This window comes from Haematobia irritans, chromosome 3, assembly GCF_050003625.1.
Source record: "Haematobia irritans isolate KBUSLIRL chromosome 3, ASM5000362v1, whole genome shotgun sequence".
NCBI classification, from domain to species: Eukaryota; Metazoa; Arthropoda; class Insecta; order Diptera; family Muscidae; genus Haematobia; species Haematobia irritans.
In genome coordinates this window covers 187,324,159-187,342,512 of record NC_134399.1, presented here as the reverse complement: position 1 = coordinate 187,342,512, position 18,354 = coordinate 187,324,159, and positions in this window count along the sequence as shown.

Sequence of the window (18,354 nt, the reverse complement as noted above, 5' to 3'; positions counted from 1 at the left end):
CTGCTGTTATTGTATGGCTGGAGTCTCCGTTCTCCTGTGGAGAGTGTGTATGTTTGTATGTGCATGGGTGTCACAGTGATCCTGTTGATTTACTGTGGATGTGAAGGTGATGAGGTATTCTTAATTTGTACAAATGTTGTGTTTTGTGGGGGGAGGGGGGTGGAAGAAGGTTGGTGTGATGAAGGTTGCTGTTGTTGTTCGACTATAGCCGGGTGCTGGCATTGCTGTCCCCTAGCCGACCAGCAACAGACCAAAAGAATTATTTATGAGCTGTTAGAACAGGAAATGGACTACAGCGACAAACAACACCACCTCAACGGAGAACAGAAGAGGAAGAAGAGCACAAAAAAACACCCACACAAATTGTGCAAAACGACCCAAATATTTTTCTCGACAGGTAACGGAAACTGTGATAGGAGTTTCTATGAACACGGTAGTCCTTTGCTCACATTTTACCCAGCAAAAAAAAACCGAAACCAGGAAACATGAAGAATTGTTCACACTCTAAATGAGTATGGTGGGTCTAGGTTTGTGTGTGTCTGGTTGTATGATGGGTTTATGTTTATGTGCGGTGTGTGTAGAAATGAGCCACCCTCTGTTTTTTTCCGTTTTGAAGTGTGATCCAAATGGACATTTGTGGTTGGACCGTTGAAGAGTAAATAAATGAATTTGAAATAATAATGAAGTTTAAATATTTTGGCAGTTACAGACAGGTGTACATTTTTTATGAGATGAAAACATATTTTCTTCACATCCATCATGAAGAGAGGACACCCGAGAATTGAAATACACAGCAGATGTTAATCATGGTTTTTGTGGTTTAAACACATTTAATTTAATAATAAGTTCATGATTTTCTTTTGGGAGACTGGTCAAGGTGGTAGGCTAACGATTTTTTTCATAATTGTTTTAGCTGCCTAACCTAACCTTAGCTGCCTTTAGATATAAACTTAAAGGTTTAAGTGATTCTATAACAGATTACCTAAATCATGTCCGAGGTAAACAACCCAGCTCGGATCCCCAAATTTTGAACCGGAAATAGTGTACATTTCGATCAACTCCATTGAATTTTACATAAGTCAAAACGTATGGAAGGGACTGGTCACTTTAACATGGGTTTGTCATTGGCGGGGAAAATTTACATTTTAGGACGCGTCTTGGACTCATCCCAAAGCACACGTCCTGAGGACCTGCCCGAGACTGGTCTTCAGGAACCAATCTCGGTTACTCTGATAATTTTATTTTACTAAATGTGAAAATGTTTGATATTAAAATATTAAAAAATGAAACCAACAAGAGCACAGGTACCAGTTCTGTGATAGGTCCGTCAGTGACAATTTGCACCAATTTTCCTTAGGGTAAATTTAAGATGTGTAGGATTTTCTTTATAAATTCATGGAGAGAATATTTATGTTCAAGAAAATCGTATGAAAATATCCCCTTTAATATGAATCGAGATTTAAATTCTGTAGGCTTATATAATGAGAGGTCATTGGTATAGATGGCTCATTTCAATCGGGAAGATCGGTCTATATGGGGAAAATATCAAAAACAAACTCCAATATTATTTAGCGTTCTTTGACGTATGGGACCACAAAGTCTGATAGCTAACGCACGGAAGAAAAAGACTGTTTTTCATATGCTTGGGTGTAAAAATTATATGTTTGGAACTCAAATTTTTTAGTACAATATTTATAAGTGCAAGCATATAATGTTCATTAATTAGCATAACATGTTTGGGACATATATATTGATATGTTAGAACATATTATGTTTGCTTAGATGCAAACATATATTAATTTAGAAATTACCTATGAACATATATGTGTTAAGAAAGAGAGACCTAGAGAGTATGCCGTAAGTAAAATAATGGAAGTAACCAATTGACGCCTTAAAAATACATCCCCACAAAGAAAATTTCATTAATTTTTTTTTCTACCAGGTGAAACATAATATGTTTGAACAACACAACAAATATTTTGTTTGGACCGATCCTGAAAATATATATGCTTGAAGCAAAATGTGTTTTGGGGTATATGTTAAAGAAGCGATTTTTTTGAGGGTGCGGATTCATTCCAAGCTTACAAAAAATGTTGATGTGATGGAATTCAAGCATGATAGCGTGATTTATATTCAGTTGGAAAACCACAAGTGGCTATCGTTGTAGTCCTCCATCATGTAAATGTGAATAAATGTTTTATTTCTCGTACCATTGCTCTCTACCTGATCCTGGTACTGTTGCATCGCGTACAAAAAGTTGTGGTAAGAACACGGTAACAACAGCAAAATTGATACGAAAAGTTAATATCAGATTTGATCGAAATTCATGCCAAAGTGCCAGAGAACTTGCTCGTGAGATGAACGTAAAGCGAGAATGGATGAAATACATATTGAAAACTGAGCTCGAACTAAAGGCATTGAAGTTCCGAAAAGTGCAAGAATTCTCCGGTGCAGAAAAGAAGGATAGACCTGAGAGAGAGAGAGAGAGAGAAGGAGAAACAACTCCCTGCACAAAAATGGCCAGTTACTGCATTTTCACCAATGTGGTATCACAATGGACTGAATAGTCTAAGTGAGCCTGATTCATCGGGCTGCCACCGAACCTAACCTAACCTACTGCATTTGGTTCTCTCCGACGAGAAGCTATTCCAAATTGAACAATTTGTGAACATGATCGAATGATTACTTGCCTAAGTTCAGATGAAAAATTACACCTTCGATTGGACACCAGAACTTAAGCGCCGTCAATGGTTGTTGTTGTTGTAACTGTGTGTTGTGTCATCATTCATTTCGTGTTGCGCTGTTAGTACATCAGCTTGTATCCAGATCGAAGAACTCTGCGACTAAAATGGGATGGTTGGATAGAGTAGTGAGGCGAGTATGTTTGGCTGGGCGAACTTAAAGTTGACGCGTGACATGTTGCCCTTGATTACAGCTAGGCTGCTATCAATCACTGATACGTATGAATTGGGGCGGCTGCACTTGCCTGATGGGCCAAAACTGCTCTGCCGTGGGAGATCTCTTTCCTTCTGTGCTATGGGCTGCTGTCGGACTGCGAGAACAGAATTAACCGTGTAGCTTCTCAACGCTTCAGCTACATTATTCCCATTTTCAGACCTTTTTGGTATGCTGCCTGATCTAGAGGCCCTTTTTTGTACCGCTGGATCCACTCTTACATACCTGGGTGATGGTAGTCTATCCCTAAGATGCTGGTTGTATCATTACAGAAAATATTGCTTTGGCAACATATAATTGTGTTTACGCACAAGGATGATCTTGGTCTTAACACTGTTAGAAAAATATGTTTTTCATATGTTCCGATATAAACAAAATGTGTTTCGGGCACGATTTTAAACCACAATATATTTAAGTGCGAACATGTAATGTTCCTAAACTAACACTAAATGTTTGGGACATCTATGTTAATATGTTAGAATATATTATGTTTGGGGCATGAATGTTTCATAAAAATCATATGTGTGAATACAAACATATATAAATTTACAAATTTCAACTAAACATGCATATGTTGTGATATTTTATTCAAAGCGACAGAGAGAGTATAGAGAGAAATAGAGATGGAAACCGGGAGAGTTGACGAAAGATATCAATATAACACAGCAAAAGAGTCAAAAGAGAACAATTTCTGTGAAACCGCTTGTATGTTGCTTCGGAAAACTGTTTTATGATAAGGCCAAAAATTTGATATGTTTAAGTCTAAATATTATTTAATTTGAATAAAGAGAATATACATTCTGAACCAAGAGAATAGACATTTGAAAAACAAACAGCTTATGTTTTCGCCTTGAGAGCAGCATTTTATGTATGTGTGGACATGTGTTTTGTTTATCATTTTGGCATTATTTTTTTCTTGGTTCGTTAAAAGAAATCAGGGGTCTTCATAAAAATAACGAAAGGGCACTATACTCTTTTTAGAGTTGGGACGGTAAAATGAAATAAGGAGGAAATAGTGAAAAATTACACAGTAAAATGTAAAAAAAAGTTTAGTTTCTCTTTATTAAAAAGTAGTCCACGAGGAGTTGACGGACACCATCAAATATAAAAGCGGGCATTAAGTTCGACTTTTACAGCTAAAACAATTTAAAAAGTTTATTTTCTTTAAAATGAATTATTAAAGAAAAATAAAAGGAATTTTAGAGCGATGGTGTTAAATGCTAGTAAAAAACTGTTCACTCCTAAATAAATTTATTTTTATATTATAAAATTATGTATGTATGTTTATACTCGACTCCACGTTCTTCTTTTGTTACTTTTTGAATTCCTTCCAAATTTTAAAGTTTTGTACAAAAACAGTTTTTTATTACAAGATTGTTATTTTTGCAATAAAAAATAATATTTTATCCAAAAATCATTCAATTTCGTTTATATCAAGCACTGTTACTGACTATAAATCTTTAATAACGCACATTTCGATGTTTCATTTAAAAAAATTAATATAGTATAAATATAAATGTGTAAATTAAAAAAAAAAACAAAAAACAAAAAAAATGTTCGGTCGGAGCAGGGATTGAACCCACGACCCTTTGCATGCAAGGCAGACATGCTAACCACTGCTCCACGTGGCAAACAAATGTATGTTTCTGTTAAATAATGTTATGTTTGCATGGGCTCGTGGGCGCTGCAAACTATGCTATATAAATGTAACTTAAAACGATAATTATCTACTGGTGACTATAACAGCTACGTAGCCCAGTGGATAGTGTGTTGGCTTACAAACTGTATGGTCCTCGGTTCGATTCTCCGTGCAGGCGAAAGGTAAAATTTAAAAAATTTATAAAAGTGAATAATTTCTTCAACATTATTTGTATTACAGAGAAAGGTGCCAATAAGTAAAAAATTTCGTGGAAGTGAAAATTACGAGTATGTTAGGGAATGAGCACAATCGTGTTTGGGAAAAATTCTTCCAAGCATATAATATTTTTGGCTCAAAATGCTTCCAAACATATAATATGTTCACATAAAACAAACATATTAATGTTTCGGCAGTATGCAATAATATATGTGCTTCCTGCAAAATATGTTTGGAACATATGTTAAAGAAGCGATTTTTTTTGAGGGTGAACATAAAGCAGACGTGTATGTTATTCCTCGGTGTATCACTTGTCTGAAGTGTCCACACTGGCGCTGGATAGTTTACCACTGACCCGCCAATTGCCTTATAGGTAGTCAACAAGATTTGTTTAAATTGTTCTGTATTTTTATACCCTCCACCATAGGAAGGGGGTATATTAACTTTGTCATTCCGTTTGTCTGGGTCGTGGTGAAATTCTGAGTCGATCTAAGGATTCGCGTTCGTCTGTTGAAATCACGCCAACTTCCGAAGGAAACAAGCTATCGACTAGAAATTTGGCACAATTAGTTGTTATTGATGTAGGTCGGATTGTATTGCATATGGGCCATATCGGACCATAATTATATATAGCCCTAGAGGTGTGCGCATGAGTGTAATTTTACTCATTCTCACGCACATTCACGAAGTCAAATATTTATTCACACACGATAAGTGTCGTAGCCACTCACACTCACGGACATTCGCGAAATGAAAATCATTAATCACGCACGCTCACGCACGAACTACCTTTAAAGACTCACGCTCACGCACGATTCACGACAATTCTCGTGACTCACGACATCTTCCAACCGGGAATGAGCAAGTGTAACAAAATTCATAAATAAAATATAGTTCGACATCTAAATTTCAGTTAACATACGAGTAAGAATTAAATCTTGATTTTTTTCGTGAGCGTGATTTTGCAGAAATTTTATTCATGCACATTCACGACCCGATTTTATTACTCACACACGCTCACGCACGACATATTTGTTTTAGTCTCATTCACGCACATTCACGAGCATTGCTTCAGATTTTATTCAAGGCTCACGTGACTCACGCGTGTGTCACGACCTCTAGATTTGACCTCCGGAGCCTCTTGGAGGAGCAAATTTCATCAGATTCAGTTGAAGTTTTGTGTTTTGTGTAACTATATGGACACTATCAACCATGCAAAAGTGGTCCACATCGGTCCATAATTATATATAGCCCCCATATAAACCGATCCCCAGATTTGGCTTGCGGAACCTCTAAGAGATGCAAATTTCATCCGATCCAGCTGAAATTTGGAATATGGTGTTAGTATATGGTCTCTAACAATCATGAAAAAATTGGTCCATATCGGTTCATAATTATATATAGCCCCCATACAAACCGATCCCCAGATTTGGCTTGCGGAGCCTCTAAGAGAAGCAAATTTCATCCGATCCGGCTGAAATTTGGAATATGGTGTTAGTATATGGTATTTAACAACCATGCAAAAATTGGTCCACATCGGTCCATAATTATATATAGCCCCCATATAAACCGATCCCCCGATTTGGCTTGCGGAGCTTCTAAGAGCCAAAAATAATCTACCAAAATTTTATTGGCATAGAAAATTTTGTCAAAATTTAATATTTCTATAGAACATTTTATCAGAATTTTAATTCTGTAGAAACTTTTGTCAACATTTTATTTCTATAGAAAATTTATGACGCATTTTATAGTTGGAGATGAATATTTTGCAAAATCTTTCAAAACATGAAGAATTCTACCAATCTATCAAACAGTAAAAAATCTTAAATTTTTGGTAGACTCGTGTTCATAATTGTATATAGCCCCCATAGAAAGCGACCCCCTTATTTCAATTCTGGCTCCATAATTACCGCACAAATGTTCATATCGGTTCGTAATTATTTTTCCCTATATATACCGGTCAAGAACTGAATATATACGTATTTAATCGACCTTTTTTTTGTTTGCTATATATCCCGCATGGACTAACTTTCCCATTTTCATTAGGAAATTTTAGGGGCCATTTTCGTTATGCAGTAGAACCCCAAAAAAATTCATTTATTATTAAGGCCCCAAAAATTATCAAAATTTCGTATTGCTGCAGAATTGAAGACCATGCTCATGGGCCTTGTAGTCATAACGAAACTTTGTGGTTTTGCTTCATTTCCAATTTGGGGCCTATTTGCCTGGGGCCGAGCTCGGTCTATATGGGGACTAAACCAAAACAGGGACCGATACATACCATATTCGGCATACCTCTTTGTGAACCTAAAATAGCTCCAGATTTCTAATTTCGGACGAAAATTCCGGTGTCTAGATACTCAAGGCCCCAATTGGGCGGTCGTTTTATATGGGGCCTATATCAAAATCTGGACCGATATAAACCATCTTCAAACTTGGCCTGCGTGCAGACAAAAACGAATCTCTGCCAAATTTCAGGACTTTAGCGCCATTATTCAAGGCTGTAGCATCATTACAACTGACAGACATACGGTTAGACGGACAAGGATATATCATCTTACGATTTTCCCTGATCGAGAATATATATACTTTATATAGTCGGAAATGGGTATTTCGATGTGTTAAACACGGAATGGAAAACTTATCATACTCCCATCACCATTCTATGGTGGTCGGTATAAAAATACGAAAAGACTTTTTCGATTACGCCATAAATCCTAACCTTGATTAAAAAATCCGAATATTGACTCATTCATTAGCTTACTACATTTCAATACAACAATTCGTTCTATTTAATGATCCAATTTTTGGAAAGGCTCATAAATGAATGATGAGAAAATGCATAACACAAATTCTATGCCATTAAATATTTGAATTTGAAGTGAAGAATGGGAGTGTGTGAATTTTCACACCACAATGAATGTCATATTTCATTATTCGGAACACATGCACATATACACACACACACCCTCTATAATATATACACTCATCACTACACATAACCGCTGATATCTCACCGCATATCCTTATAAATTTAAATATGCTGCTATAGGCGTAAATGAACCAAAATGAAATGTCCTTCTGTGGTTGGGTGTAAGTATACAAATGTGTGTAATTCGTTTGTACGGGTGTGTATTTGTTAGGCTTTGTCATCATGGTTGCCACTAGTCCAAAAAATAATGTAACAAAATTTTAAGAAAATTTTACTAAAAATCTACTAAATTAAAAAGGAAATATTTTGAAAAAAATATCTCCCGATTTTACGCCTTGGGCTTCTAAAATCCGTAGTTTTTACCCAATTTGTCTGAAATAGGAATACCACAGGTATTTGAGGACCATTAAGAGGTGTGTCGAAAATGGTGAGTAGTGGTCCATGTTTTGGTATAGCCCCCATATAGACTGATCTCTCGAGTATACTTCTTGGGTTTCTAGAATTCGTAGTTTTTAACCAATTTTTCTGAAATTGGAATTCTAGAGGTATTTGAGGACCATTAAGAGGTGTGTCGAAAATGGTGAGTAGTGGTCCATGTTTTGGTATAGCCCCTATATAGATTTCTAGAATCCGGCTGACCACAAATAGGTCAGCCGAATATGGTGTGTGTCGAACCATGTTTTGGCTCGACACACACCATAGACCGATCTCCCGATTTAACTTCTTGGGCTTTTAGAAGTTTTTATCCGATTTGCTCGAAAATGTAAATATACTGGTATTGTAGACCCTCAAAAATCTGTATCGCGTTTATTTTTACCGGTCCATTTGGTAAGGCATCGATATAGACCGATTTCTCTTCTTGAGGGTACATCCAAAGAAAAAAATATTCATTCCTCCGGAATGAAATTTTAGATACACGAAATTCCTTTTCGTATAAAGTAGTTTCGTTTAGAGCAAATTAATCCGAATTTTTGATAAGCGTCAAAAGGAACTTTACTTGTCTAAAATTTCGTTCCTCAGAAAAGAAAACTCTTCTTTCAGTGTATAGCAGGCGCACTGCTCACGAAAATTGCTTGAAACTGAAAGTACAATTTCCAGATTTTACTCATCGTATTCATTTAAATAATGTCGGAAAAAAATCTACAGAATTAAGATTTAAAATTCAGGAGTTATTTCATCATTTGCACTTTATGTACGATTTCTCTAAAACTCAAACAAAAATGGTTCTCCTAAATCCAGAATCTGATCTAGTCTTCATAGGTAGAATATTTAAATTTAGCTTCGGGAAGCGTACTGGGTGAACAGATTTGCTGGGGATAATATTTGTCATCAAACCCCCTGAAATTCTATTTATTATAAACGAACGCGCTACGACGAAGAGTTTTCAAATGAAACTATTATATTTGATTCATGGTGGTGGGTATTTATGATTCGGCTCGGCCGAACTTACTGCTGAATATACTTGTTTTTCTCTAACAAATGTTGTCAAAATTTTATTTCTATAGAAAATTTTGCCAATATTTTATTTGTATAGAACATTTTGTCAAATTTTTTTTCAAAATGTTTTTCTATAGAAATTTTTCTCAGAAAGTTTTTCTATAGAACTTTTTCTCAAAATGTTTTTCTATAGAAAATTTTGTCAAAACCGTATTTCTATAAAAAATTGAAGTGAAGTTTCTTATTTGAAGAGGAATATTTTGTAAAATCTATAAAAATATTAGGAATTCTAACAATCTAACAAACAGTAAAAACATCTACCATTTTCGGTAGAATTCAACGAACTGCGGCAACCGTGCTTGTGATTCGATTTATTAGAGTTTGTGTGTGGCTCTGTATATTCACACAGCATTTTAAGAGATAATGCCAATGCCCAACACCAAATCCAAATCTATTGTCAATGATTTATGAACAACGCAATTGTACTTCGTTTTTGAGGGAGAAAAAAAAGAACAATGATAAAGCTATTGCTGAATATGGATGGACTTTACAATCCATGCACATAACGTGAATGATCAGTATTTAAACTTTATTTGAAAAATAGCCTTTAGCCACCCAAAAAAAAACTCAGATATAAATATATTATAAGCCAAAGTTTACAAAGAAGACATTATGGAAATCATCCAATAAGAAAATTTACTGAGCGTATATGTGTGTATGTAAAGGATATTCTTAAGTGAATTATTGTCCTGGGCTTTGTGATGGAGTATTGTATAGTTGGGTGACATGTAAAATATTGGATAAACGTTCAAATCACATCAATTCAATTGAATTCTCCTCAATGGAAAATGTTATGCTTTCGTATATCCTATTTTGTTGCTTCCATAAAATAAAGGGTCAGTATTTGAGATATACAAAAAAATAAATAAATTTTATTATGAATTCATTTAGAATTCAAAGCTGGTATAAATGTATTGAAATCAAAGACTATTAATAAAGAAGACGTGAAATGGGCTTTGATAGTGTTAGTACTAGAAAACAGAGATTAATATCATACTTGTTGGAAAAGCGCTCCGAACTTACTGGTTTGATGCAGACAATTTTTATTTAGCTATTTTCTCCAACATTTCACGCAAATTTCTGTGTCGGTTGCACTAAATTATTAATAAAATGTTTCACAAAGTGTTTTTGTTCGTTTATGAGTTAAAAAATTGCTAAAATAAGCGAATTAAGTTTTGTTACGAATGCAAAATGAAAAGAGAAACCGAAAAAAAGTTGCAACGTCTCATGGAACATGTATGATATTAATCTCTGTTTTTTCAAGAAAAAGAGGAAGAGCAAGCTTATCTCATGTCTTCTTTATTAATAGTCTTTGATTGAAATCATTTTGAAATACGTATCAATATTTGACATGCATGTCGTTCATAGGCGGAAAAAAAAATAGAAAAAGTATATATGGATGAGCCGAATATTAAATTTCTACAACCATGTATCACATTCCAGCAAAACAGGACTTCCAAAAATGGTTTTGGGATCCTCAACTGCTGAAGCGGAAATATTGCCAGTTTGAATCATCTGCAATTCATTATACCCTACTCCACACTGTGGAACAGGGTATTATAAGTAAGTGCATATGATTGCAACACCCAGAAGGAGACGATCTAGACATATGGTATCTTTGGCAATATTGCTTAGAGCTAGCCCTTGAGTTGATCTAGCCATGTCCGTCCGTCTGTGAACACATTTTTGTGATCAAAGTCTAGGTCGGAATTTTAGTCCAATCGCCTTCAAATTTGGCACAAGTATGTGTTTTGAGTCAGAATAGAACCCTATTGATTTTGGAAGAAATCGGTTAAGGTTTATACATAGTTCCCATACCTATCTATCGCCCAATATCTACTAATATGGCCCCAGAAGCTAGCAATAAATAGTAAAGTGTGCCGAATTCCCATATATATATATATATATATATATATATATATATATATATATATATATATATATATATATATATATATATATATATATATATATATATATATATATATATATATATATATATATATATATATATATATATATATATATATATATATATATATATATATATATATATATATATATATATATATATATATATATATATATATATATATTTTTTTTTTTTTTTGCCTTGTTTTGTTTTAAATTGTTTACAGGGAGTATTAATATCGTTCTGGTTATGCATGCCGTGTTTCTTTACTTTAAGGAAAATTAGCCATATTTCAAAGACATGCAACTTTAACGGAGGGACGCAAATTTACAAAATTTGTGTCCTAAATTTAATGAAAAAAAGTTTGAAGCAAAGATTATAAACTTCATTATACCCTGCGCCACACTGTGGAACAGGGTATTATAAGTTAGGGCCTATGTTTGTAACACCCAGAAGGAGACGAGATAGACACATGGTGTCTTTGGCAATAATGCTCAGGGTGGGTCCCTGAGTCGATATAACCATGTCCGTCTGTCCGTCCGTCTGTCTGTGAACACATTTTTGTGATCAAAGTCTAGGTCGCAATTTAAGTCCAATCGCCTTCAGATTTGGCACATGTTCTTAATTTGGGTCAGAATAGAACCCTATTGATTTTGGAAGAAACCGGTTCAGATTTAGATATAGCTCCCATATATATCTTTCGCCCGATATGCACTAAAATGGACCCAGCAGCCAGAGTTTTATACCGATTTGCTTGAAATTTTGTACAAACATAACACTTACGGCCATTTTCATGTAGCTCCGTTAGGCTTTAACTGCCAGTTAACAGAAAGTAAATTGCAAATATCTTCTCTCCGGTTAACTTTAACTGAAAAATTTTCGTCAGTTAAGTTCCTAACTGGCCTATGGAATATAAAGGCAAGATGACAGTTTCGTCCATAATACGGTTTAAAAGTTGGTTAGTTAACCGAACACTAACGGAGCTTTATGAAAATGGGGTTTAGTCGTATAGTTAAGTGTACAAAATTTGATTGAAATCGGTTCAGATTTAGATATAGCTCCCATATATATCTTTCGCCCGATGTGGACTTATATGGCCCAGAAGCCAGATTTTTGGCCGAATTTGGTTGAAATTTTGCACAGGGAGTAGATTTAGCATTGTAGCTATGCGTGCCAAATTTGGTTGGAAACGATTCAGATTTAGATATAGCTCCCATATATATCTTTCGCCCGATATAGACTAATATGGTCCTAGAAGTCAGAGTTGTGGTCCAATTTGTTTGAAATTTTGCACTAGGAGTACAATTAGTAGTGCAGTTATGTGTGCAAAATTTTCTTGAAATCGGTTCAGATTTAGATATAGCTCCCATATATATCTTTAGCCCGATATGGACTAATATGGTTCTAATAGCTAGAGTTTTGGCCCAATTTGGTTGAAATTTTGCACTAGGAAAACAATTAGTAGTATAGTCAAGTGTGCGAAATTTGATTGAAATCGGTTCAGATTTAGATATAGCTCCCAAATATATCTTTCGCCCGATATGCCCTTATATGGACCCAGAAGCCAGAGTTTTATCCGGATTAGCTTGAAATTTTGCACAAGGAGTACAATTGGTAGTATAGTCATGTGTGGCAAATTTGATTGAAATCGGTTCAGATTTAGATATAGCTTCCATATATATTTTTCGCCCGATATGGACTTATATGAAGTCCAGTCCAGAAGCCAGATTTTTAGCCCAATTTGGTTGAAATTTTGCACTAGGAGTACAATTAGTAATATAGTCATGTGTGCCAAATTTGATTGAAATAGGTTCAAATTTAGATATAGCTCCCATATATATGTTTTTCTGATTGCGACAAAAATGTTCAAAATACCAAAATTTTTCTTGTTAAATCGCCATTGCTTAGTCGAAAAGTTGTAAAAATGACTCTAATTTTCCTAAACTTCTAATACATATATATCGAGCGATAAATCATAAATAAACTTTTGCGAAGTGTCCTTAAAATTGCTTCAGATTTAAATGTTTCCTATATTTATACCCTTCACCACTACTGTGGTACAGGGTATAATAAGTTTGTGCATTTGTATGTAACGCCAAGAAGGAAAAGTCTGAGACCTATCGTTTAGTATACCGATCGTCTTAGAATTAAATTCTGAGTCGATTTAGCGATGACCGTCTGTCTGTCTGTCTGTCTGTTGATGTATTTTTGTGTGCAAAGTACAGCTCGCAGTTTTAGTTCGATTGTCCTAAAATTTGGTATAGGGTCCTGTTTCGGCTCAAAGACGATCCCTATTGATTTTGGAAAAAATCGGTTCAGATTTAGATATAGCTGCCATATATATTTTTCACCGATCTGGTCATAATTGGCGTGTATATTAACCGATCTGCCTAAAATTCCGTACATCCGAATATTTTATGAGTCTCGAAAAACTTGCGTAATATCAGCCAAATCGGTTCAGATTTAGATATAGCTCCCATATATAGCTTTCGCCCGATTTACACTCAAATGACCACAGAGGACAATTTTTTGCTCCGATTTAGTTGAAATTTTGCACAGGGACTATAATTAGCATAGTAGCTATGCGTGCCAAATTTGGTTGAAATCGGTTCAGATTTAGATATAGCTCCCATATATAGCTTTCGCCCGATTTACATTCATATGACCACAGAGGCCAATTTTTAACTCCGATTTAGTTGAAATTTTGCACAGGGAGTAGAATTAGAAAAGTTGAAAAAATGAAATTTTACTAAACTTCTAATACATATATATCGAGCGATATATAATAATTAAATTGTTTCTTAAAGTTTCCTTAAAATTGCTTCAGATTTAAATGTTTCCCATATTTTTTACTAACATTGTGTTCCACCTTAGTGCATTAGCCGACTTAAATTTTGAGTCTATGGGTTTTGTAGAAGTCTATCAAATTCTGTCCAGATCGAGTGATATTTAAATGTATGTATTTGGGACAAACCTTTATATATAACCCCAAACACATTTGACGGATTTGATATGGTATCGAAAATTTGGATCTACAAAGTGGTGCAGGGTATAATATAGTCGGCCCCGCCCGACTTTAGACTTTCCTTACTTGTTTTGTACTAACATTGTTTTCACCCTAGTGCATTAGCCGACTTAAAATTTGAGTCTATAGATTTTGTAGAAGTCTATCAAATTCTGTCCAGATCGAGTGATATTTAAATGTATGTATTTGGGACAAACCTTTATATATAGCCCCCAACACATTTGACGGATGCGATATGGTATCGAAAATTTAGATCTACAAAGTGGTGCAGGGTATAATATAGTCGGCCCCGCCCGACTTTAGACTTTCCTTACTTGTTTTAAAGATATTTGTCCTTAATATTTTGTAAATTTCGCATCCTAACATTTAGGTTGCGTAATCTTTAATATCACGTAAATATTTTTTCAGTGTATTTAATTGAATTGAAAAGTTTTATTTTTTAATGTCTCGGCTGGTATTAGCCGTGTAAATAAATAAATAAAAATCAAGGCGTTATTTCATCATTTTCTTGCACACTTACAAGAGATGTTCTTATAAATCCAGAATCTGATCTAGTCTTCATAGGAAAATTCTGTACATTTATCTTCGGGAAGCGTACTGGTTGAACTGATGTGCTTGGAAAATATTTGTTTTACTAAAATTTTTTCCAACCCAGGGCATAAGCCGACTTAAATTTTATGTCTATAGAAGTCTACCAAATTTTGTGAAGAAATTAAAAACAAATCAATTTTATATTATGATCATATTGTTATTGAAATAATATCATGCTAAGCAAAATTCGCATTTGTAATTGAGTGAATGAAATGTTTGGCCTCACGACAATATTGTTTTCAGTGTAGGTAAAAACGTCTTTATTTCAACCACATTTTTTATTGATAAATTGACGACGATATTTTTATCAAATTGTGGATATATTTATTAATTACAATTAAGAGAAATTGAATAAAAAGCTTACGATATTTTTATCGAAAGTAGGATTTTTAATCGATTTAATATTTTGATTTTGTGTATATACTTATTATTTGTTGTATTTATCAATAATCACAATTTCTTAAATATTTCCAATCACCCTGTATTCGATAGGGATCTCCATCATCCTCAAGCTATTCAAGGAGAAAATCTATTTCTTTACTCCTATTTGCCAAATTGCATCCATCCAACATCCTTTAGCTAAGTTGTTTCGATATCTTATGCTACTTCTCATGGTCCTGTGTTTTGGCTTCTATGGCGACTATGGCAAAACATATTTGCCTCAAGGGTCAGTTTAGTTGGGATTATTGAGTACTTTTGTGGAGATGATAAATGGAATGTGTTATGATAGACTAAGTACGTAATGTGATTCTATGATTTGATATATTTGTTTTCTTTTTTGTTCTCTCGCTCTCTCTCTTATCCCAAGAACAATGGCATTTTACATGATATGATCTCCAAAGGATATATAGACAAGTATTAGTCACAAGTATTTTTTTGTTTTGATTTTCCATTTTCTTCGGCATGGATTGACTTTGTGTGTTGGTGAATGTGTTAGAGTTTTTTTTTGTTTTTCAATTGTAAAAAAGTTTCATTGTTTTTTACTGGAAAAAATAGGTTGTTTTTTATTTTCTTTTTCTGATTGATTCAAATGCATCACAAAGAGAAGGACATGGTGTAATTGTAACTGGTAGCTGGGGATTTTTTTTTCATTTCTGAACTCATGATAAATGTTTATCAAAATCCTTGAGAATAGCAATCATTGTAATGGGGTACTTGCACTCATCTCTTCCAACAGCTATCGGTAGCTCTTGCTCGTTGAGAGATTTTGTTTGTTTTTGTTTTGCTTCTGTTGAATTTATTTTAATCAAAATATTGCTTTGTGTTTGAAATGTTTTGATACTTTGGAATTTGTATTGTGGCATTTGTCAATCATTTGATATGGTTAAATGAGATTTCAATGATCAATCCTAGCTATAAAATGACAAATTAAATATTTACAAGGACCATATACAATTACAGGGACAATTTTTAGATTCGTTGAATTTTGAGAGGTTAATAATTAAAACTATACTCATGATACGTAATTTTCTTGATTTATATATGAGTCGTGAAACTAGTCTCGTGGCCTAATTTTTTAAAAATATTATGACCTGAATGAAGCAACTTAAAAAGAAAAGAGCACCAGCATTTATGTTAAGAAAATAAAAGGAATAAGAACTTCAATGTAATTGCATTTACAAATCTCATGTATAGCCCCCTGTGCTATAATATGAGTTAACGAACTTAAATTCCATTACTATCATGTATCATGTGGTGTTTCGTGCATTTGCAGCATTGAGTATTGGCATTGGAATTTTCTAATTTAAATGTTAATATCATTTTGTTTCTTTCCCTCCTTGATGTTAACACGCAAGTAGCGATTTTCAAAAACAAAATGCATTAAAATTTTAGCATGAGCTATGTACTCATAGCAATGAGACAACAATGTGCCTTGCAGTTAGAGAAATTTGCGGTATCTTCAAACATATCCCTTTCGACCACACTGAAAAAAAGCATGCCCGTTTCCAAAGATTTTGTCTTTACATTAAAAATTTTGGTATTGATTCCGAACCAAAGAAGCGGAGAAAACAAGTAAGGATAGTTTTTCTCTTTTAAATTTGGGTTTTGTGTACTTGCTTCTATGAAGCAAATTTTAACTTTTCGCATTTCTTCTTCATATGCTCTTAAAGTCCTTTAAAAACGAGTTAACGACAACTTTATTTTCCAAATTAAGACTCGACTACCAGTAGAAATTATGCTATGTTTCATGTAAAAAACGTCTTTAAAATAAAGTGTTGAAAAACATGTCCTATATTTGAACGATTTTTTTGCTTTGTAGTCAGGATGCAAAAATACAAAAAATTTGAAGACAATTTCATTAAATTTACAGAATTTTTCTGAATTATTAAGATGGGTATTAAGTTCGAGTTTAGCCGCTAAAATCGTCATTTTTTCACGATTACTTTTCTTTAATAATCCATTTTAAGGAATACAAACTTTGTGAAAATTTGCTTTGGGATATTCCCCATCAAGCTATAATGAAATCTGCAACAAATATGTATAATTTTATAACTTTTTATACCCTCCATCATAGGATGGGGGTATATTAACTTTGTCATTCCGTTTGTAACACATCGAAATATTGCTCTAAGACCCCATAAAGTATATATATTCTGGGTCGTGGTGAAATTCTGAGTCGATCTAAGCATGTCCGTCCGTCCGCCCGTCCGTCTGTTGAAATCACGCTAACTTCCGAACGAAACAAGCTATGGACTTGAAACTTGGCACAAGTAGTTGTTATCGATGTAGGTCGGATGGTATTGAAAATGGGCCATATCGGTCCACTTTTACGTATAGCTCCCATATAAAGGGACCCTCAGATTTGGCTTGTGGAGCCTCTAACAGAAGCATATTTTATCCGATCCGGCTGAAATTTGGTATATGGTGTTGGTATATGGTCTCTAACAACCATGCAAAAATTGGTCCTCATCGGTCCGTAATTATATATAGCCCCCATATAAACCGATCCCCAGATTTGGCTTGCGGAGCCTAAAAGAGAAGCAAATTTCATCCGATCCGGCTGAAATTTGGTACATGGTGCTGGTATATGGTCTCTAACAACCATGCAAAAATTGGTTCACATCGGTTCATAATTATATATAGCCCCCATATAAACTGATCCCCCGATTTGGCTTGCGGAGCCTCAAAGAGAAGAAAATTTCATCCGATCCGGCTGAAATTTGGTACATGGTGCTGGTATATGGTCTCTAACAACCATGCAAAAATTGGTACACATCGGTCCATAATTATATATAGCTCGCATATAAACCGATCCCCAGATTTGGCTTGCGAAGTCTCCAAGAGAAGCAAATTTCATCCAATCCGGTTGTAATTTGGAACATGGTGTTAGTATATGATCTTTAACAACCGTGCCAGAATTGGTCCATATCGGTCCATAATTATATATAGCCCCCATATAAAACGTTCTCCAGATTTGACCTCCGGAGCCTCGTGGAGGAGCAAAATTCATCCGATCCGGCTCAAATTAGGAACGTGGTGTTAGTATATGGTCGCTTACAACCATACCAAAATTGGTCCAATCACACACAAATTGGTCCATATCGGTTCATAATCATGGTTGCTACTAGAGCCAAAAATAATCTACC